Raw genomic sequence first — 20,306 nt, forward strand, 5'->3', positions numbered from 1 at the left:
TCCCTATGTACCCCTAATCTGCTACCCCTAACACCGCAGACCCCTATATTATATTTATTAACCCCTAACCTGCCCCCCACAACGTCGCCGACACCTACCTACACTTATTAACCCCTAATCTGCCGAGCGGACCTGAGCGCTACTATAATAAAGTTATTAACCCCTAATCCGCCTCACTAACCCTATCATAAATAGTATTAACCCCTAATCTGCCCTCCCTAACATCGCCGACACCTAACTTCAATTATTAACCCCTAATCTGACGACCGGAGCTCACCGCTATTCTAATAAATGTATTAACCCCTAAAGCTAAGTCTAACCCTAACACTAACACCCCCCTAACTTAAATATAATTTACATCTAACGAAATAAATTAACTCTTATTAAATAAATTATTCCTATTTAAAGCTAAATACTTACCTGTAAAATAAATCCTAATATAGCTACAATATAAATTATAATTATATTATAGCTATTTTAGGATTAATATTTATTTTACAGGCAACTTTGTAATTATTTTAACCAGGTACAATAGCTATTAAATAGTTAAGAACTATTTAATAGTTACCTAGTTAAAATAATAACAAATTTACCTGTAAAATAAATCCTAACCTAAGATATAATTAAACCTAACACTACCCTATCAATAAAATAATTAAATAAACTACCTACAATTACCTACAATTAACCTAACACTACACTATCAATAAATTAATTAAACACAATTGCTACAAATAAATACAATTAAATAAACTATCTAAAGTACAAAAAATAAAAAAGAACTAAGTTACAGAAAATAAAAAAATATTTACAAACATAAGAAAAATATTACAACAATTTTAAACTAATTACACCTACTCTAAGCCCCCTAATAAAATAACAAAGCCCCCCAAAATAAAAAATTCCCTACCCTATTCTAAATTAAAAAAGTTACAAGCTCTTTTACCTTACCAGCCCTGAACAGGGCCCTTTGCGGGGCATGCCCCAAGAAGTTCAGCTCTTTTGCCTGTAAAAAAAAACATACAATACCCCCCCCCCCAACATTACAACCCACCACCCACATACCCCTAATCTAACCCAAACCCCCCTTAAATAAACCTAACACTAAGCCCCTGAAGATCTTCCTACCTTGTCTTCACCATCCAGGTATCACCGATCCGTCCTGGCTCCAAGATCTTCATCCAACCCAAGGGGGGGTTGGCGATCCATAATCCGGTGCTGAAGAGGTCCAGAAGAGGCTCCAAAGTCTTCCTCCTATCCGGCAAGAAGAGGACATCTGGACCGGCAAACATCTTCTCCAAGCGGCATCTTCGATCTTCTTCCATCCGGTGCGGAGCGGGTCCATCTTGAAGCAGGCGACGCGGATCCATCCTCTTCTTCCGATGTCTCCCGACTAATGACGGTTCCTTTAAGGGACGTCATCCAAGATGGCGTCCCTCGAATTCCGATTGGCTGATAGGATTCTATATTGGATCGGCCAATCGGATTGAACTAGATTCTGATTGGCTGATTCCATCAGCCAATCAGAAAATTCCTACCTTAATTCCGATTGGCTGATAGAATCCTATCAGCCAATCGGAATTCGAGGGACGCCATCTTGGATGACGTCCCTTAAAGGAACCGTCATTAGTCGGGAGACATCGGAAGAAGAGGATGGATCCGCGTCGCCTGCTTCAAGATGGACCCGCTCCGCACCGGATGGAAGAAGATCGAAGATGCCACTTGGAGAAGATGTTTGCCGGTCCGGATGTCCTCTTCTTGCCGGATAGGAGGAAGACTTTGGAGCCTCTTCTGGACCTCTTCAGCACCGGATTATGGATCGCCAACCCCCCCTTGGGTTGGATGAAGATCTTGGAGCCAGGACGGATCGGTGATACCTGGATGGTGAAGACAAGGTAGGAAGATCTTCAGGGGCTTAGTGTTAGGTTTATTTAAGGGGGGTTTGGGTTAGATTAGGGGTATGTGGGTGGTGGGTTGTAATGTTGGGGGGGGGGTATTGTATGTTTTTTTTTACAGGCAAAAGAGCTGAACTTCTTGGGGCATGCCCCGCAAAGGGCCCTGTTCAGGGCTGGTAAGGTAAAAGAGCTTGTAACTTTTTTAATTTAGAATAGGGTAGGGAATTTTTTATTTTGGGGGGCTTTGTTATTTTATTAGGGGGCTTAGAGTAGGTGTAATTAGTTTAAAATTGTTGTAATATTTTTCTTATGTTTGTAAATATTTTTTTATTTTCTGTAACTTAGTTCTTTTTTATTTTTTGTACTTTAGATAGTTTATTTAATTGTATTTATTTGTAGCAATTGTGTTTAATTAATTTATTGATAGTGTAGTGTTAGGTTAATTGTAGGTAATTGTAGGTAGTTTATTTAATTATTTTATTGATAGGGTAGTGTTAGGTTTAATTATATCTTAGGTTAGGATTTATTTTACAGGTAAATTTGTAATTATTTTAACTAGGTAACTATTAAATAGTTCTTAACTATTTAATAGCTATTGTACCTGGTTAAAATAAATACAAAGTTGCCTGTAAAATAAATATTAATCCTAAAATAGCTATAATATAATTATAATTTATATTGTAGCTATATTAGGGTTTATTTTACAGGTAAGTATTTAGCTTTAAATAGGATTAATTTATTTAATAAGAGTTAATTTATTTCGTAAGATGTAAATTATATTTAAGTTAGGGGGGTGTTAGTGTTAGGGTTAGACTTAGCTTTAGGGGTTAATACATTTATTAGAATAGCGGTGAGCTCCGATCGGAAGATTAGGGGTTAATAATTGAAGGTAGGTGTCGGCGATGTTAGGGAGGGCAGATTAGGGGTTAATACTATTTATGATAGGGTTAGTGAGGCGGATTAGGGGCTAATAACTTTATTATAGTAGCGCTCAGGTCCGCTCGGCAGATTAGGAGTTAATAAGTGTAGGCAGGTGTCGGCGACGTTGAGGGGGGCAGATTAGGGGTTAATAAATATAATATAGGGGTCGGCGGTGTTAGGGGTAGCAGATTAGGGGTACATAGGGATAACGTAGGTGGCGGCGATTTGCGGTCGGAAGATTAGGGGTTAATTATTTTAAGTAGCTTGCGGCGACGTTGTGGGGGGCAAGTTAGGGGTTAAGAAATATAATATAGGGGTCGGCGGGGTTAGGGGCAGCAGATTAGGGGTACATAAGTATAACGTAGGTGGCGGTCGGCAGATTAGGGGTTAAAAATTTTAATCGAGTGGCGGCGATGTGGGGGGAGCTCGGTTTAGGGGTACATAGGTAGTTTATGGGTGTTAGTGTACTTTAGGGTACAGTAGTTAAGAGCTTTATAAACCGGCGTTAGCCAGAAAGCTCTTAACTCCTGCTATTTTCAGGCGGCTGGAATCTTGTCGTTAGAGCTCTAACGCTCACTTCAGAAACGACTCTAAATACCAGCGTTAGAAAGATCCCATTGAAAAGATAGGCTACGCAAATGGCGTAGGGGGATCTGCGGTATGGAAAAGTCGCGGCTGTAAAGTGAGCGTTAGACCCTTTAATCACTGACTCCAAATACCAGCGGGCGGCCAAAACCAGCGTTAGGAGCCTCTAACGCTGGTTTTGACGGCTACCGCCGAACTCCAAATCTAGGCCTTAGTCATTACCAGATGGAAAAAGTACCTTAGGATCTCTGAGCAAGTGCTGTTTATTAAATGCTGGTGCACGGTGCATACTTAAATACATTTTTGAAACAGATATAGCTTTTATAAGTAGCATGTTTTCTAATAGATGTATATTACAAGAATGCTTCTATTCAAAACTGAAATGCATCCATGTGGATTTCAATTTTGGCTGGAATGTCCCTTTAAGTATCCATGTCAAGTTTTATGTGTATGCAGCCAATACTTCTGATTAGTAAAATATATATATATTAGCAGTGTAGAAAATCCCGCCTTGTATTTATTTCTAGCAGATTCAGTTTTTATACATTATAAATACTTTTGAGCATTCTTACCCAAGAACACTATTTAGCCTGTCTTGGTCAATAGGGGATTTGGTGCTATGTTATATTTAGTCCTGAGAAATATTGTATATTTTACTTGTTGCATATTAGTTGGCATATTTTGTATACCACTAAATGTTCACATTTCATTTTCATCACATATTATGAAACATAAAATGTCAGGAAACAAATACATTGTTGCCCTTCTGTATGTCTAAGAATAGCTCACAATTGGTATACCATGAAGAACATTTGTTTTAGCACTTTATTAGCAGAAATTGTAAAGTTATAGAAAGAAATGTATTGCAATTTATTGCTAATAGAATAAAATACAACGGCGTTAAGGCAATTTTAAAACATAGCTGATGTATTTTTTTTTTAATTGAAATACATAATTCCATGTTGCCTTTGGCATGCCCAAAACATATTTACTGTCTGCATATTTGGGATAAGAATGCAATTAGAATTAAAAAAAGTTGTCATATTTGTTTAAGTGATACATATGTTACATTGAAATGCCAAGCCTTTGGGCTCCAATGAAATCCTGGTGTTTGAGAAAATTACATTGTAAAACATATTTTGTACTGACAGTAGATGATTTTTTATTTTTTTTTGGTTAGCAGCTATCTGTCACATTTACAAAACTCTTGAATTACTTGATTACCCAAAAGATCACAATTCATGTATGTGGATACAAATCCTTCTGTAGAGAAAGCTCTTTCTAAAAAATGTACAAATGCAAATGATATAGCTAGAATAACATAATGGAAACCATTTATTAAGATTATTGTAGCCATGGAAGTCAAACAACCAGAAATATTAAAGGGACAGTATACTCCAGAATTTGTATTGTTTTAAAAGAAAGATAATCTCTTTATTACCAGCTCCCCAGTATGAATAACCAACACTTTTATATTGATACACTTTTTACCTTTGTGAATACCTTGCATATAAGCTTCTGCAGACTGCCCCTTATGTCAGTTCTTTTGACAGACTTGCATTTAAGTGAATCGGTGCATACTCATAAATAACTCCACGGGAGTGAGCACAATCTTATGTGTATGACACACGTGTCTAACTGTTAAAAACTGTCAAAATTCACTGAGACAAGAGGCAGTTCAATGATTTAGAAATTAGCATATGAGCCTACCTAGGTTTAGCTTTCCAAAGAATACCAAGAGAGCAAAGCAAATTTTATGATAAAAGTAAATTGGAAAGTTGTTTAAAATTGCAAGCCCTGTTGAAATCATGAAAGTTAAACTTTGACTAGACTGTTTCCCTTTAAAGAGACATTGAATTATTTTATTTATGCACCATAAACATTCACTGCATTACAAAATATCTTCCTGCTAAATAAATGATGATGAGTATTTACAACTGTCACTGTTTTGCAGGACTAGGAAATACCCCTTAAAATGCCACTTTAAAGATATTCCCCTTAATAATTTTACTGTGGCCAATCATGGATAGATTTAAATGAGCTCCTGCACATTCCAACAAATCCCTTTGCAGCATGTAGGAGTATCAGGTCTTTGCATGTCATATAGTGCTCTCCAGCCTCCTTGTGGGAGTAAAAAAACTACAATTTTAAGTGTTAAACTAAATGAAAAACACACAAAATAAATAGGAACGGTGTAAAAGCCGGAACGGAACGGAACAGGCCGGAACAGGCCTTTTATGTAGGAAATTGATTTAAAATATAATGGGAGGTGTTAGAGACTCTTGAGAACAATTTTAGGAACAAGAATATTTGTGATATAATAATGAATTAACCCTTTAACTACCAAAATAGTGTCCGGAACCAAACATAACAGCCCGGAACAGCACCTTCCCAGAAAACCAGATACACCAAATTCACAAGTCACATGTGACTAAATGTAATAAGTGTAATCAGCCACAAACCATCCACAGAAACCACATTATATTATCTGTTCCAGCCTTTAATACACTTTTTTATAAAAAGTGACGGAACGGCACCTTCCCAGCAAAATATACAGACCAAATTCACTAGCCACACATAACTAGATGTGATAAGTGTAATCAACCACAAACCATCCACAGAAACCACGTTCCAATACCCGTTCCGGCCTGCAAAATGCTTTTTCATGAAAAGTGACGGAACGGCACCTTACCAGCAAACAAGATACACCAAATTCACCAGTCACACATGACTAAATGTTATAAGTGTAATCAGCAACAAACCATCCACAGAAAACACATTATGATATCTGTTCCAGCCTTTAATACACTTTTTTATAAAAAGTGACGGAACAGCACCTTCCCAGCAAAATATACAGACCAAATTCCCCAGCCACACATAACTAGATGTGATAAGTGTAATCAACCACAAACCATACACAGAAACCACGTTCCAATACCCGTTCTGGCCTGAAAAATGCTTTTTCATGAAAAGTGACAGAACGGCACCTTACCAGCAAACGAGATACACCAAATTCACCAGTCACACATGACTAAATGTTATAAGTGTAATCAGCCACAAACCATCCACAGAAACCACATTATGATATCTGTTCCGGCCTTTAATACACTTTTTTATAAAAAGTGATGGAACGGCACCTTCCCAGCAAAATATACAGACCAAATTCACCAGCCACACATAACTAGATGTGATAAGTGTAATCAACCACAAACCATCCACAGAAACCACGTTCCAATACCCGTTCTGGCCTGAAAAATGCTTTTTCATGAAAAGTGATGGAACGGCACCTTACCAGCAAACCAGATACACCAAATTCACCAGTCACACATGACTAAATGTTATAAGTGTAATCAGCCAAAAACCATCCACAGAAACCACAATATGATATCTGTTCCGGCCTTTAATACACTTTTTTTTATAAAACGTGATGGAACGTCACCTTCCCAGCAAAATATACAGACCAAATTCACCAGCCACACATAAATAGATGTGATAAGTGTAATCAACCACAAAACATCCACAGAAACCACGTTCCAATACCCGTTCCAACCTGTAAAATGCTTTTTCATGAAAAGTGACAGAACAGCACTTTACCAGCAAACCAGATACACCAAATTCACCAGTCACACATAACTAAATGTTATAAGTGTAATCAGCCACAAATCATCCACAGAAACCACATTATAATATCTGTTCCGGCCTTTAATACACTTTTTTTTTTATAAAAAGTGACAGAACGGCACCTTACCAGCAAAATATACAGACCAAATTCAACAGCCACACATAACTAGATGGGATAAGTGTAATCAACTACAAACCATCCACAGTGTATTAAAGGCCGGAACAGATATCATAATGTGGTTTCTGTGGGTGGTTTGTGGCTGATTACACTTATAACATTTAGTTATGTGTAATTGGTGAATTTGGTGTATCTGGTTTGCTGGTAAGGTGCCGTTCTGTCACTTTTCACGAAAAAGCGTTTTACAGGCCGTAACGGGTATTGGAACGTGGTTTCTGTGGATGGTTTGTGGTTGATTACACTTACCACATCTAGTTATGTGTGGCTGGTGAATTTGGTCTGTATATTTTGCTGGGTAGGTGCCGTTCCGTCACTTTTTATAAAAAAGTGTATTAAAGGCCGGAACAGATATCATAATGTGGTTTCTGTGGTTGGTTTGTGGCTGATTACACTTATAACACTTAGTTATGTGTAACTGGTGAATTTGGTGTATCTGGTTTGCTGGTAAGGTGCTGTTCCGTCACTTTTCATGAAAAAGCGTTTTACAGGCCGGAACGGGTATTGGAACGTGGTTTCTGTGGATGGTTTGTGGCTGATTACACTTATTACATTTAGTCACATGTGACTTGTGAATTTGGTGTATCTGGTTTCCTGGGAAGGTGCTTTTTCGGGCTGTTATGTTTTGTTCCGGACACTATTTTTTAGTTAAAGGGTTAATTAATTATTATATCACAAATATTCTTGTTCCTAAAATTGTTCTCAAGAGTCTCTAATACATCCCATTATATTTTAAATCAATTTCCTTCATAAAAGGCCTGTTCCGGCCTGTTCCGTTCCGGCTTTTACACCGTTCCAAATAAATAATGAAAGTACATTGCAAAGTTGTTGTTTTTTCAAACATGCATTATTAGACATTTATGGAGAATATCTTATGGAGTTAAAGGGACATTCCAGTCAAAATATAAATGTGCACAGATGTATTGCATTTTTGAATAGAAACCTATTTTCAATACACATGTATTGGCAAAAACGCTTCTATTAAGAGTTATCACTGTTTTAGTGTTAACATCTTTCTCTGCACGTGCATGTGAAGCATAGCTAGATATTTTCACTGCACCCACGATTTAAATAATGCAGCTGCTCAGATCATCAGTGGGGCTTGTATCATGTCAGCAATTAACAAATTGAGACATTACCAGATGGTACAAACACCTTAGACTCTCTGAACAAGTGTTGTGTTTAAAATGCTGGTGCACGGTGCATTGTTAAATATACCTTTGAAACAATTATAGCTTTTATTAGAAGCCTTATTGCTAATGCATGTATATTACAACATTGCTTCTGTTCAATACCGAAATGCACCCATGTGGTTTCCACTATTTTGGCTTGAATATCCCTTTAAAGTCCCCTTTAAGGGATATGAACAAACATAGCAAATTAATATATTTTTCCAGTATTATTATAAAAATAAATAAAAAAAAAAAAGAATTCTAGTGGCTCTTGCTTGCTGTGTGAAATATCATGTATTGGAGCACTTAAAATAACTATATACTGTATGTTGATGGCAAGAACTCCCACTAACAAAATGCTATAGTAGATAAATGAAGTAAGCAAGATCTCAATTTAACAAGGCTTCTTGTCATCCTAATAAGCATCCATGGGTCTAACCCACTTAGAAGTATAGTTATAAAAAAAGCGACACAAACAAGTAAGCAAATAAACGGCGAGATTACGAGTCTTGCCTTAGCCTTAAAAAGCAGCGTTAAGGGGTCCTAACGCTGCTTTTTAATGCCCGCTGGTATTACAAGTCAGGAAAAGGTCTACCGCTCACTTTTTTTCCGCAATTTTAACTTACTGCAAATCCCCTTACGTCAATTGCGTATCCTATCTTTGTAATGGGATTGGCCTAACGCCGGTATTACGATCGCCTGAAAAAGTGAGCGGTAGACCCTCTCCTGGCAAGACTCCTACCACATTTGAAAGTCAGTAGTTAAGAGTTTTATGGGCTAACACAGGAACATAAAGCTCTTAACTAAAGTGCTACAAAGTTCACTAACACCCATAAACTACCTATTAACCCCTAAACCGAGCCCCCCCCCACATCGGAAACACTTAACTAAAATGTTTAACCCCTAATCTGCTGACCGGACATCGCTGCCACTTATTAACCCCTAAACCGCCGCACTCCCGCCTCGCAAACACTAGTTAAATTTTATTAACCCTTAATCTGCCGTCCCTAACATCGCCGACAACTACCTACATTTATTAACCCCTAATCTGCCGACCCCAACATCACCGCTACTATATTAAATTTATTAACCTCTAAACCTAAGTCTAACCCTAAGTCTAACACCCCAACAAAAATATAATTACACCTAACACTACACTATAATTAAACTAATTACCTAAACTACCTACAATTAATTACAATTAAATTAAATAAACTAAATTACGAAAAAAACAAACACTAAATTACAGAAAATAAAAAAGAATTACAAGAATTTTAAACTAATTACACCTAATCTAATCCCCCTAATAAAATAAAAAAGCCCCCTGAAATAATAAAATTCCCTACCCTATACTAAATTACAAATAGCCCTTAAAAGGGCCTTTTGCGGGGCATTGCCCCAAAGTACTCAGCTCTTTCACCTGTAAAAAAAATACAATACCTCCCCAACATTAAAACCCACCACCCACACACCCAACCATACTCTAAAACCCACTCAATCCCCCCTTAATAAAACTTAACACTACCCCCTGAAGATCTCCCTACCTTGAGCCGTCTTCACCCAGCCGGACACAAGTGGTCCTCCAGAGGGTCCGAAGTCTTCATCCTATCCGGGCAGAAGAGGACCTCCAGACCGGCAGAAGTGTTCATCCAGGCGGCATCTTCTATCTTCATCCTTCTGGAGCGGGTCCATCTTCAAGACATCTGATGCGGAGCATCCTCTTCATCCGACGGCCGACGACTGAATGACTGGTCCTTTAAGTGATGTCATCCAAGATGGCATCCCTTGAATTCCGATTGGCTGATAGAATCCTATCAGCCAATCGGAATTAAGGCAGGAAAAATCCTATTGGCTGATGCAATCAGCCAATAGGATTGAACTCGCATTCTATTGGCTGATTGGAACAAATGGCTGAAAGCCACACGACAGTTATATGGAGCCACATGACAGTTATACAGAGGCATAAGAATACCAACAGTGCAGGGTGCACGTTGTTGTTACACCATCTGGTATACAACGGAGCTTCATTGATATAGTTTTGATCATCTGCCATTTGGTATTAACTCTCTGTTTCAAAGGTACCCTACAAGTCTTTGGGGACTAGACCATCTGTGGATCCCATCTAACAGCAAGGTATTAGCAAGCAATAGGAGCAAAGTGAAGGAGCTCTACCCTGACAAGCAAACCAACAACCCGGTAAGACTGTTCCTATTTTGTTTTGCTGTGTTTGCAGCCACATATAACCACTGGCTTAAAGGAATAAAGACTACCCTAAAGGCTATCGGTGGATTCCATCTAGCAGCAAGGGAGCATAAAGTAACAGGAGCATACTGAAAGAGCGCTGCCCTGTCAATTGTGTCACCAACTTGGTAAGACTGTTCCTATTTGTTTTTCGGTCTTATCAGCCACATATATCCAATTGCTTAAAAGGTATAAAGACTATCTTAAAGGGACGGTAATCAGTTGGACTATGTGGTCTACCTGCTATAAGTATAAGCAGTCTAAACGGCCAAAAATGTAACTGCTGTGCCCTGACTGTGGTAAATTGCATGCTGCATGCTGACCTAGTTAGTTATTAGCGCTGCAGAATCTGTTGGCGCTCTACAAATAACCGATAATAATAATAATAATATTAACTGTTGAGCTGGCATATATTAGGAGATTGGGGTTAATATAGACTGTATAGGAGTTATCCACAGAGAACTGTATTTAAAGACGTGGCTAAAGTTATATCTGATATAAGCGTCAATGGCCTGTTGACAGCTTGGTTTCCTATTGTTTTGTTTTTTTTGCTTTCTTTTTAGGGCCTATCTCAAATACAGTTTTTTAGCTACTGATAGTTGAGTTTTTCTACAGATTTACTTAAGACCTTGTAAACAATTTATAGGCATAACACATCATACCAACAAAACCTCCCCCCTCTATGTGCCCTATTGTCTACCTGTCTTATTGAATCAATATATTTTTCAATATCAGGCTAACCAACTATTTAGACCAGATATTATAGCTGATACATTGGTGGTAAAGGACATTACTGCCCTGCCCGCTATTATTTAGGTCTGAAGAATTTTTTTATTGAACACTATATTTATTGAAGGGTCAATCATAATTCACGCAACAAGCACATTCACAGTATATTATTATATTACTGTTCAAGATCTCTATAGGCGTGCTACAGACATCGTCAGGCTCTCACACTCACTTTTTCTTTCAAAGGTGTAGGGTACAAGTTAGCTACTCCTGCTTTATTTAAAACACTTTTTTTTTTTTCATGACAACCACCTTACATTCACTCATCATTTTTTTTTTTTCACTTATTTTCACCTTATGGACAAATTCATTTCTAGTTATAAATCAAATTCAACAGACATACCACTCAAAACAAGAGTCAGGAAGACTAGGATTAGCACTGATAATTCAGTAAATGTATCTCCACTACTTAACATGGTAGAAGTACACGGGAGGGAGACGCAAAACATTGTGAAACAAATTTCAGATCTTATGATCCCACAATTTTAACATCTTAAAACAGAAATATCAAACCTTGCTAGCGAGCTTAAACATTTCACACACAGACTAAACGAAGCAGAACAACGTATATCGGACTTAGAAGACACTAACAAACAAAAAGCAGTCATTATATGGGAGCAAACAGCACAGATTGTAAATATACAGTATAAACTGAAAGAGTTTGAGGATTGAAATAGACGTTTTATAATAAATAATGTCAGAGTAATAGGTTTACCTGAAACTGCCGATTTTCATGATCTCATTAAATTTATATCAAGGGTTTTACCGCTGGCTTTAGGTATCGAGCCTAACTTCCTCCCTCTGGCAGTCGAAAGGGCTCATTGTATAGATACCCCAAAATATTTTTCTGATGGTACAATCAAGAGAAGACCGGTGATTAAAAGGTTCCTGAATGTCCAGGATAAGCTCAACATTATGCAGCTCTATAAAAAAAAAAAATTCCCTTTACAATACAAGATAAAACAATACTTTTACTCCAAGACTTCTCGGTAGAAACTTTATTACAGCGAAAAGAAATAACGCCCCTTTGCTCCAAACTTATTGCTAATGGTATTAAGGCTACAGTTATATACCCAGCTAAAATTAAAATATTTACTAAAAATGAGCCCATGATTATGAGCAACCCTGGCGAGGTCAGGCACTTTGCAAAAAAAAAGGGCATCTCTTTATAAAAATGGTGACAAAGCCTAAAACGACATACATCACTAAAAGTATAAGTATGTTTATGCTTATTTTGTGTGATCATGGTTTTAATTCTGTACTTATAATTGTTTCTGACAAAATTGGTATGCCAGAAGGGGCTATGTGGGTTTATAAAAGGTAAATGTATGTTATGCCACTCATATTGCCCTTAAACCCATGGGAAATGTTGTAACAGAAGTAGTATTTAGGAGAAATAAGTACTTAGGATCTTCTGACTTGCCAAAATTGCTATGTAAAAATGCTAAAAAGATAAGGCCTAGATTTAAGTTTTTAATGTTTTTTTTTTCTCCCCCCACCATGGGTTCTAATTATAAGACCTCAAATGAGAAAGAAAGGAGAAAAAGAAATGAAAGTCAAGGCATTCTTAAATGAAAGAGTCACTTAATTTGGCCTCTTGGAATGTAGGGGGATTCATCTCCCCGCAGAAAAGGAAAAAGTACTAGCCCAACTAAAACAACATAAAATAGACATACATACAGGAGACACATTTAAAAGAATCTGAACTGGTTAAACTTAAAACTGGCTGGGTTGGTGAAGTGGTAGGTACTCCCTGCACTGGCAGGAAAAAGGGAGTAGCTTTTTTATTTAGTAAGAATCTCTGTTATGATATTACGAGTGTTAAAATGGATAAAGACGAAAGGTATTTAATTATACAGTTGGCAGTAGAAGGAACTCTATTAACATTGTGTAATATTTATGGACCTAATAAAAAAGATAAGAATTTCTGGGAAACATTACAAGCTAAATTGCTGCCTTTTTTAATTGAAATTTAATTATTGAAGGAGATTTTAATTTGACAGTTTATCCCACCCTAGACAGACTTAAACCTTCTTTGAATAAAGATAATAAACAGCATACTAAATTACTTAAGAACTTTAAAAATCTTCTACATGTAAAAGATATCTGGCGGATACAAAACCCTGATTTAAAGAAATTTACCTGCGAATCCCATGCCCACCAAACAATGTCCCGAATAGATTATTTCTTAATAAGCGAAAAACTAATGACTTTTGATATTCACACCAATATTCAAGTAATTGTCATCTCAGACCATACAATTATTACATTAAATATTAAATTGAAGACCCCACAAGAAAGGAATTTTAATAGATTTTTTTCCCCAAGATACCTTGTCGCAAATGTACAATTTAAAACATGGCTTAAAATAAAATGGGTAGAATTTATTCACATTATCTCAACACCAGGGATTAGTGCAGAAACACTATGGGAAAGTTTTAAAGCAGTTATAAGGGGAGAGATCAAAGCATACTTGGTGCAGCAAAAACGTAAATATATTTCTAGAGATACTGAACTAGCTAACAACCTTCATAATACTTACAATTCTTATATAAGTGATCCATCTAAAAAACTATGGGAAATATATCAGAAAGCTAAAAGAACAAGAGAAATTTTCTTAGCCCAAAGAGTTGTAAATCAAGGTTTTTCTTCTTTCGACATGGAGGCAAATCAGGAAAACATCTAGCTGACCTAACAAAATCTAAAAATAAAAAGAAATCTTTGCTCGAAGCTATGAAAATAGTGTCAGCTAGATCTACAAATAGCAAAGAAATATGTAATTATATCTATAAATATTTCCAAGAGCTATATGCAGAAACAGAAATAAATGTTAAAACAAAAAATAAATTTTGGGAAAAGATTCAGGTTACCAATCTGGATAAAGAAAAACTTGATGAGTTAAATGCCACAATATCCAAAACTGAGGTGGAAAATGTTATTAAGAAAGCTGCTACCAATAAAACGGCTGGACCCGATCAGATTCCCATCAAACTATGTAAAATTTTAACAGATGATATAGCTTATTTGCTGGTAGACCTGTTTAATCAATATTTTCTAAATAAACATGGTCTCGATATTTTGCAGCAGCTTTAATAACACTAATTCTAAAAAAGAACAAAAATCCAGAAGATATTGCCTCTTACAGATCGATTTCACTATTAAACAGTGACTATAAAATCCTAATGTAGATAGATGCAGAGAAGGCCTTCGACTCCATAACTTGGGATAACGTTAAGAAAGTTTGGAGTCGAGGGATCCTTCTTACATTGTGTCTCTCAAATTTATAACACATCTTCAGCTTCTATTATCATAAACAACACTCTTTCAGAATATTTTCCCCTCCATAGGGGATCTAGACAAGGTTGTCTACTTTCTCTGTATTCATTCAATTTAGCCCTAGAGCCACTTGCTATTCTGTTAAGGAAAGAACTAGATGGGATTAAGATGAGTAAAAATAAAATAACTATACTACTCTATGCGGATGATTTACTTGTCTCATTAGCAGACACTAAGAAAAATATACCAATATTATCACAGATTTTACAGGAATTTGGCAGGTTCGCAGGCTAAAAAATAAACACACAGAAAACTGAAATTTATTGGCTAAATAAAAATAAAAACTCCTTACAGACTATTCCATTCAAAGAGGCAAAATATGCATTTATCTATCTAGGAATTAAGCATTCTAAAAACATGGAAGAATGGTATGATTTTAATTACCTACCAGTCTTCCTCAAAATTAAGCATGATATGGAAAAATGGGCGAAATTTAAATTATCTTTAACGGCAAAGTTAACTTAATAAAAATGTTATTATTCCCGAAGCTATTATATCTTATGCAAAATCTACCAATTATTATTAAGAAAAAAGATGTAATGGCATATAAACAAATGGAGACCCAATTCTTATGGGGAGAAAAAAAGAAAAGCCCTTTCTTTAAAAAAAAAAACTGTGTTTTGCCAGAATAAATGGTGGATTTGCAATGTCAGACATTGAATTATACAACTTAGTATGTATTGGTAAAATTGCCATGGATTGGATAGCGATAGCAGACTATTATACTGTAGCAGACCTAGATGAAATATTAAGCCATCCTTTTTCCCCTATAGCTCTGCTCCATATTCCTCCTGATAAATCTCCCATGAAAATAAAACAATTGAAAACAATACATAATGTGATAGTGGCATGGAATAAATTAGCTAAAGTTTTAGGTATTAATTGCTCCTATTCACAATATTTACCCCTCATCGGCAACTCTAATTTCACCAGCCTTAAATTCTAAAATTTTTAATAATTGGTCAATAAAAGGGTTAAAAAATGTATATCAATTAATAGATAAGGATACAAGGAGAAATAAAGCTTTTAATACATTAAAACAGGAATTCGGAGTGACAAATACTGAATTTTACACTTATTTACAAGCACGCCACTATACACAACAACTAACAGATAACATTCTGACAGAAGGAACGTGAAGTGTTGTAGATCCGGCTTTAAAACTGCTCAGTATAGGGAAATATGTAATTTCTTTACTATATAATATAGTTATATCCCTTCTCGGAGGGAAAAATTTACAAATCTTAGCTAATAACTGGCACATTTCCACGGAAAGAATTGAGGAAAGCTTTAAGGCTTTATATGTAGCAACAATATCTACCTCCTGGAGAGAAATTCACACAAAATTTATAAATAAAATATATATCACCCCTGCAGTTAAGCTTAGATGGTCAACAACTGGAATATCCTGCCCCAAATGTAGGAGGCTAAGAGTTGATTTGCACCATTATTTTTTTAAGAACTCACATCAGCTAAATAGTATAATTATAACAAGTAGACTCCTAACATTCTAAAATACTAAAATACTGGAAATCCAATAAACCTCCAAGTTTGAGAAAACTCAAACAAAAACTACAAAACCAAATTATATTGGAGCAGATGGATATTTCAGCTAGTTCTGAAATTCTTATAACTAGGTTTTTTAAAAAAAAATAGAAAAAGATAATCTTAGATTTCCTGGAAGAAAGCCAGAGACAGTTAATTGGACCATTTAGAGGTACCATATATCTTGAAACAGCGATGGCAAATAATGAGTTTCCAAGATAGGGAGTTAAGAAATAGAGGAGGGGGGTTTCTTTTTTTTTTATTTTTTTTTTTATATATATAAAAATGGTATAAAACAAACCAACTAGGTAGTCTCACAACAAAATATATGTTTCTTTTTTTATGTTTTTTCTTTTGTTAAAAGCCTTGATGATTGAATTGTAAACCAGTATATAATTAATGATATAGGTATATAAATAAATATTTAATTTAAAAAAAAAACATTTAAAAAAATAAATTAGATTCATAGGTCAAAAAACATTAAATTTTATTCTTACAATTTTTATAAAAGGAATACATTTTTGTGCTGGGAATCTGGTGGCTAGGGGCTTAATAGTGGAGGTAGAGTTTTATTATTATGGTTTGTCACAGGGGATTATTAGTAATTAGGACATTTTTGCATGTTGTTTAATAACCATTAAGAGAGTTAAATGGTGGGGGATTTTTGCGAAAGGGTTTTTAAAATTTAGGGGTTAATAGTGGTTAAGAAGGATTACTGGTTATGGGTTTATATTGATGGGTGTTAAAGGCAAAAATGCACATATATTAATTACATATTTGCATAGAAACATATTTACAATATATATATATATATATATATATATATATATATATATATATATATATATATATATATATATATATATATATATATATATTGGCAAATATACTTCTAGTTAAAGTTATGTTTTAGTGTTAACATTTTTGTCTGCACATGCATGTGAGGTATTGGCTCCCTGGAGAAGAGCATTGATGTAGGGGATTGTGACCCCTATCATCGTCAGTGGAGCAGTATGGTCAGGTGGAGCTTGGTGGGTACAAAAGAGGGCTATGGAAGTTGCTCATCCTCTTTGTAGTCCCTGCAACCACAAGGCGAAGTTGCTGAGGCTTGAGGTTGCAGAGGCTGAGAGGATGAGCGACTTGGCAGCGGAGGTGCAGCGGCTGTCGGAGGCTAAGGGACTGGCTTGGTTGCGGGCTTACCTGGCTGCAGCGCATCTCTCCGGACCAGGAACCATGGCGGCTGGAGGCAAGACGGACCACGGCAGGCCGCAATGGCATTCGAGGCCTCCTGAGCGGTTATCCCCAGATAGCGGCAGGAACAGGAGGAGCGGAAGCAGCGCTGGGCTGGAGCGGGAGGCGGTTCCCAGAAGGTGGCGCGTGCGGCAGGAGAAGAGGCCACGAGGAAGGCGCCAATCCAGAGCTGTGTAGTGGCAGGTAAGGCCAGGCGGGGAGATGGGCTGGGCCTTGATCAGGCGAGGAGTGGGCGGGAGACGGCAGCTCAGGAAATGGGGCCAACAGTCCAAGGGAGCAGAGCCACGCCAGGGGAGGGACCTCCCCAGGCCTCATCATCCATGCTGGAGCAGGGAGAGGAGACAAGGGGGCAGTTGGGGAGCGGGAAAGTGACGGGGAAAGGGCAGCCTCCAAAAGGTCGGCAGGGGCCTGGTACAATACAGGGGAAGGAGGCAGGGGTTCCCAGGAGTACGGGGAATGAGACTCCTGGGGGGGAAAAAGGGGTTAGCTTTGATGGCCAAGTAGCGCGGAACATAGAGAGGGAGAGCCCTGGAGCAGGGGCTGTCAGGAGACCTGTAAATGAGGCTCCTGGGGAGGAGAGCGGGTGTAATACGGTAGGCCAGAGGGATAAGAGGGCTAGGGTAGAGAGTACAGAAATTGAAATAGTGGTAGGAAGTAGAGAGAACTCTGGGCAGGTGGCCCCTGCGGGGAGGGGGGAGTTTGCCCCAGGTATTGTAGGGAGGTTGGGGTAGGGGCTGGGAGGAGTGAGAATAGGGCAATAGAGCGGGGGGCAGCAGGAGGCTAGTACATGTGGCTCCTGGTGGGGGTAGGGGGCAAGGGGTTAAGAGGGATGCAAGGGGAAAAGGGAAAGGAAAAAGGGTGCGAGGGGGGCCGTTGGTCAGGGGGGGCTGGGAAGGGGGGCTGTTCAGTGTAGGGTTAATGTGCCATGTTTGTTTCCTACAGGTGTTGAAGAGGAGTTGGAGGGGCAGAGGATTCTGCTGAGCCTGCACGACCGGACCTGGAGAGGGACGCACTGTGGATAGACTACTCCTACAGTGACCTGGAATCTGACGATCCTGGTGAGGGACTTTCATCCGGACCGGTGGGAGAACGGCAGGTAGGGGACCGCTGGCCGCTTTAGAGCAGCTGATTAGATCTTTGGGGTCAGGGGGCAATGGGCGGGAAGGCAGGGGGGGAGTGTGGAGGATAGGCCAGGGGTAAGGTCTAGGGAGGGGAGTATTAGGAGTGAGGGGGGCGGGGGACAGGTCAGGGACTTCATTGTCTCCTCTTTGCAGAGACAGCCACAGGGGGAGGAGCTCCTGTTATGCCACAGCCCACAACGGATGGGAGCGGAACGGCGGCTGGAGAAATCTTGCTCACCCAGGGAAAGGAGGCATCAGAGGAGGGAGAGGCGATCCCCACATGGGGGAGGCTAGACAGGTCAAGGGAGAGGAACGGCTGGAGGAGGAGATCTCGGTCGCCATCCCCGTGGAGACGGACAAACAGACCTAGGGAGAAGGAGCCTAGGAAGCAGCCAGAGGCTGGGTTGGGGATGTTTACAGCGGCAGCAGGAGTGGCGGGAGCTATGATGGCTCCCAGGAACAGAGGTGAAGGTGCTATCACTGACACGGGCGTGGCTGGAGGAGAGCATGGCTTAGGTGTGAAGAGTGAGTTGGTGAGGGGTCTGAGGGATCTGCTGATGCAATTTGAAAGACGGCTGGCGGGGCAGCAAGGGAACGTTGCAGCGGCATGGGGTGTGGGGTCGGGGGCCCCAAGCGGTAGGGGCAAGCCAGGGGTCTGGTACCACAGGCCAAGGGCAGGGGGGGCCACACCAGTGACAGGGGGCGTAGCTAGCGCCAGTGAGGTGCTGAAGGTGCCAGAGAACATGCTGAGGAGGCCCTGCTTGTGCTCGATAGGCCTGCTAGGGATTCATCTGATGCAGGAGCTTAAGGAGAAAATATGGAAAAGAGAGTTCTTAGAAATATTTTCTCTGCTGCCATTGGGGCAGGTTCTGGAGATTAAAGAAGATACGAAAGGTGACAAGGAGAAGAAAGAAGAAGATGAAAGGAAGAAGAGGTATCGTAAATTGCCAAAAACTCTATCTAATTGGTCAAAAGCGTTCTGTATTCTGGCGGCGGTGGTAGGCGAAAAATTCCCAGAGCAATGTTCGGCATTGTTTTCTTATCATGATGAGATCTCGGGGGCTTATGGGACTTATGGGGGACTAGCATGGTGGCGGTATGATTAGCAGTTCCGGCAGCGGATGGCGGTGAGACCGGAGATGAGGTGGGATGACAGGGACATGGGGATCTGGTTGGAGTTGATGACTCCATTGCGTGGGTCCTTTCGTGGCCTCGGCAGAACTGTAGGAGAAGGAGCGGGCCCTGGTAATTCTGGGGGGAGCAGCAGTGGCCATCAGGAAAGGCCTCTGCTTCCAGTATAATGAGGGGCAATATAAGTTCGGATCCGGTTGCAAGTACAAGCACGCTTGTTCGGGATGTGAAGGCGCCCACTCATGGGCGAAGTGTTTCAAGAGAAGCGGGGGAGGGGGAAAAGCAGACGAGACTGCTGCTAAGGGCCAGGACACCGGTGAAGGTAGGAAAGATTGTTCCTTGGTTAGAGCGGTTCGCTAAAGTCAGGGGGAAGGCAAGGGACGCGGAACTCTTGCTTACGGGTTTTAGTTCAGGGTTCTGGATTCCATTTGAAGAAAAAGGGGGGGGGGTTCAAATTTCGAGGAATCTAAAATCGGCAAAGGAATTGCCGGAGGTGGTTCAAAGTAAAATTGACAAATAAGTG

Source organism: Bombina bombina, chromosome 2 (genome assembly GCF_027579735.1).
Source record: "Bombina bombina isolate aBomBom1 chromosome 2, aBomBom1.pri, whole genome shotgun sequence".
Classification (NCBI taxonomy): Eukaryota; Metazoa; Chordata; class Amphibia; order Anura; family Bombinatoridae; genus Bombina; species Bombina bombina.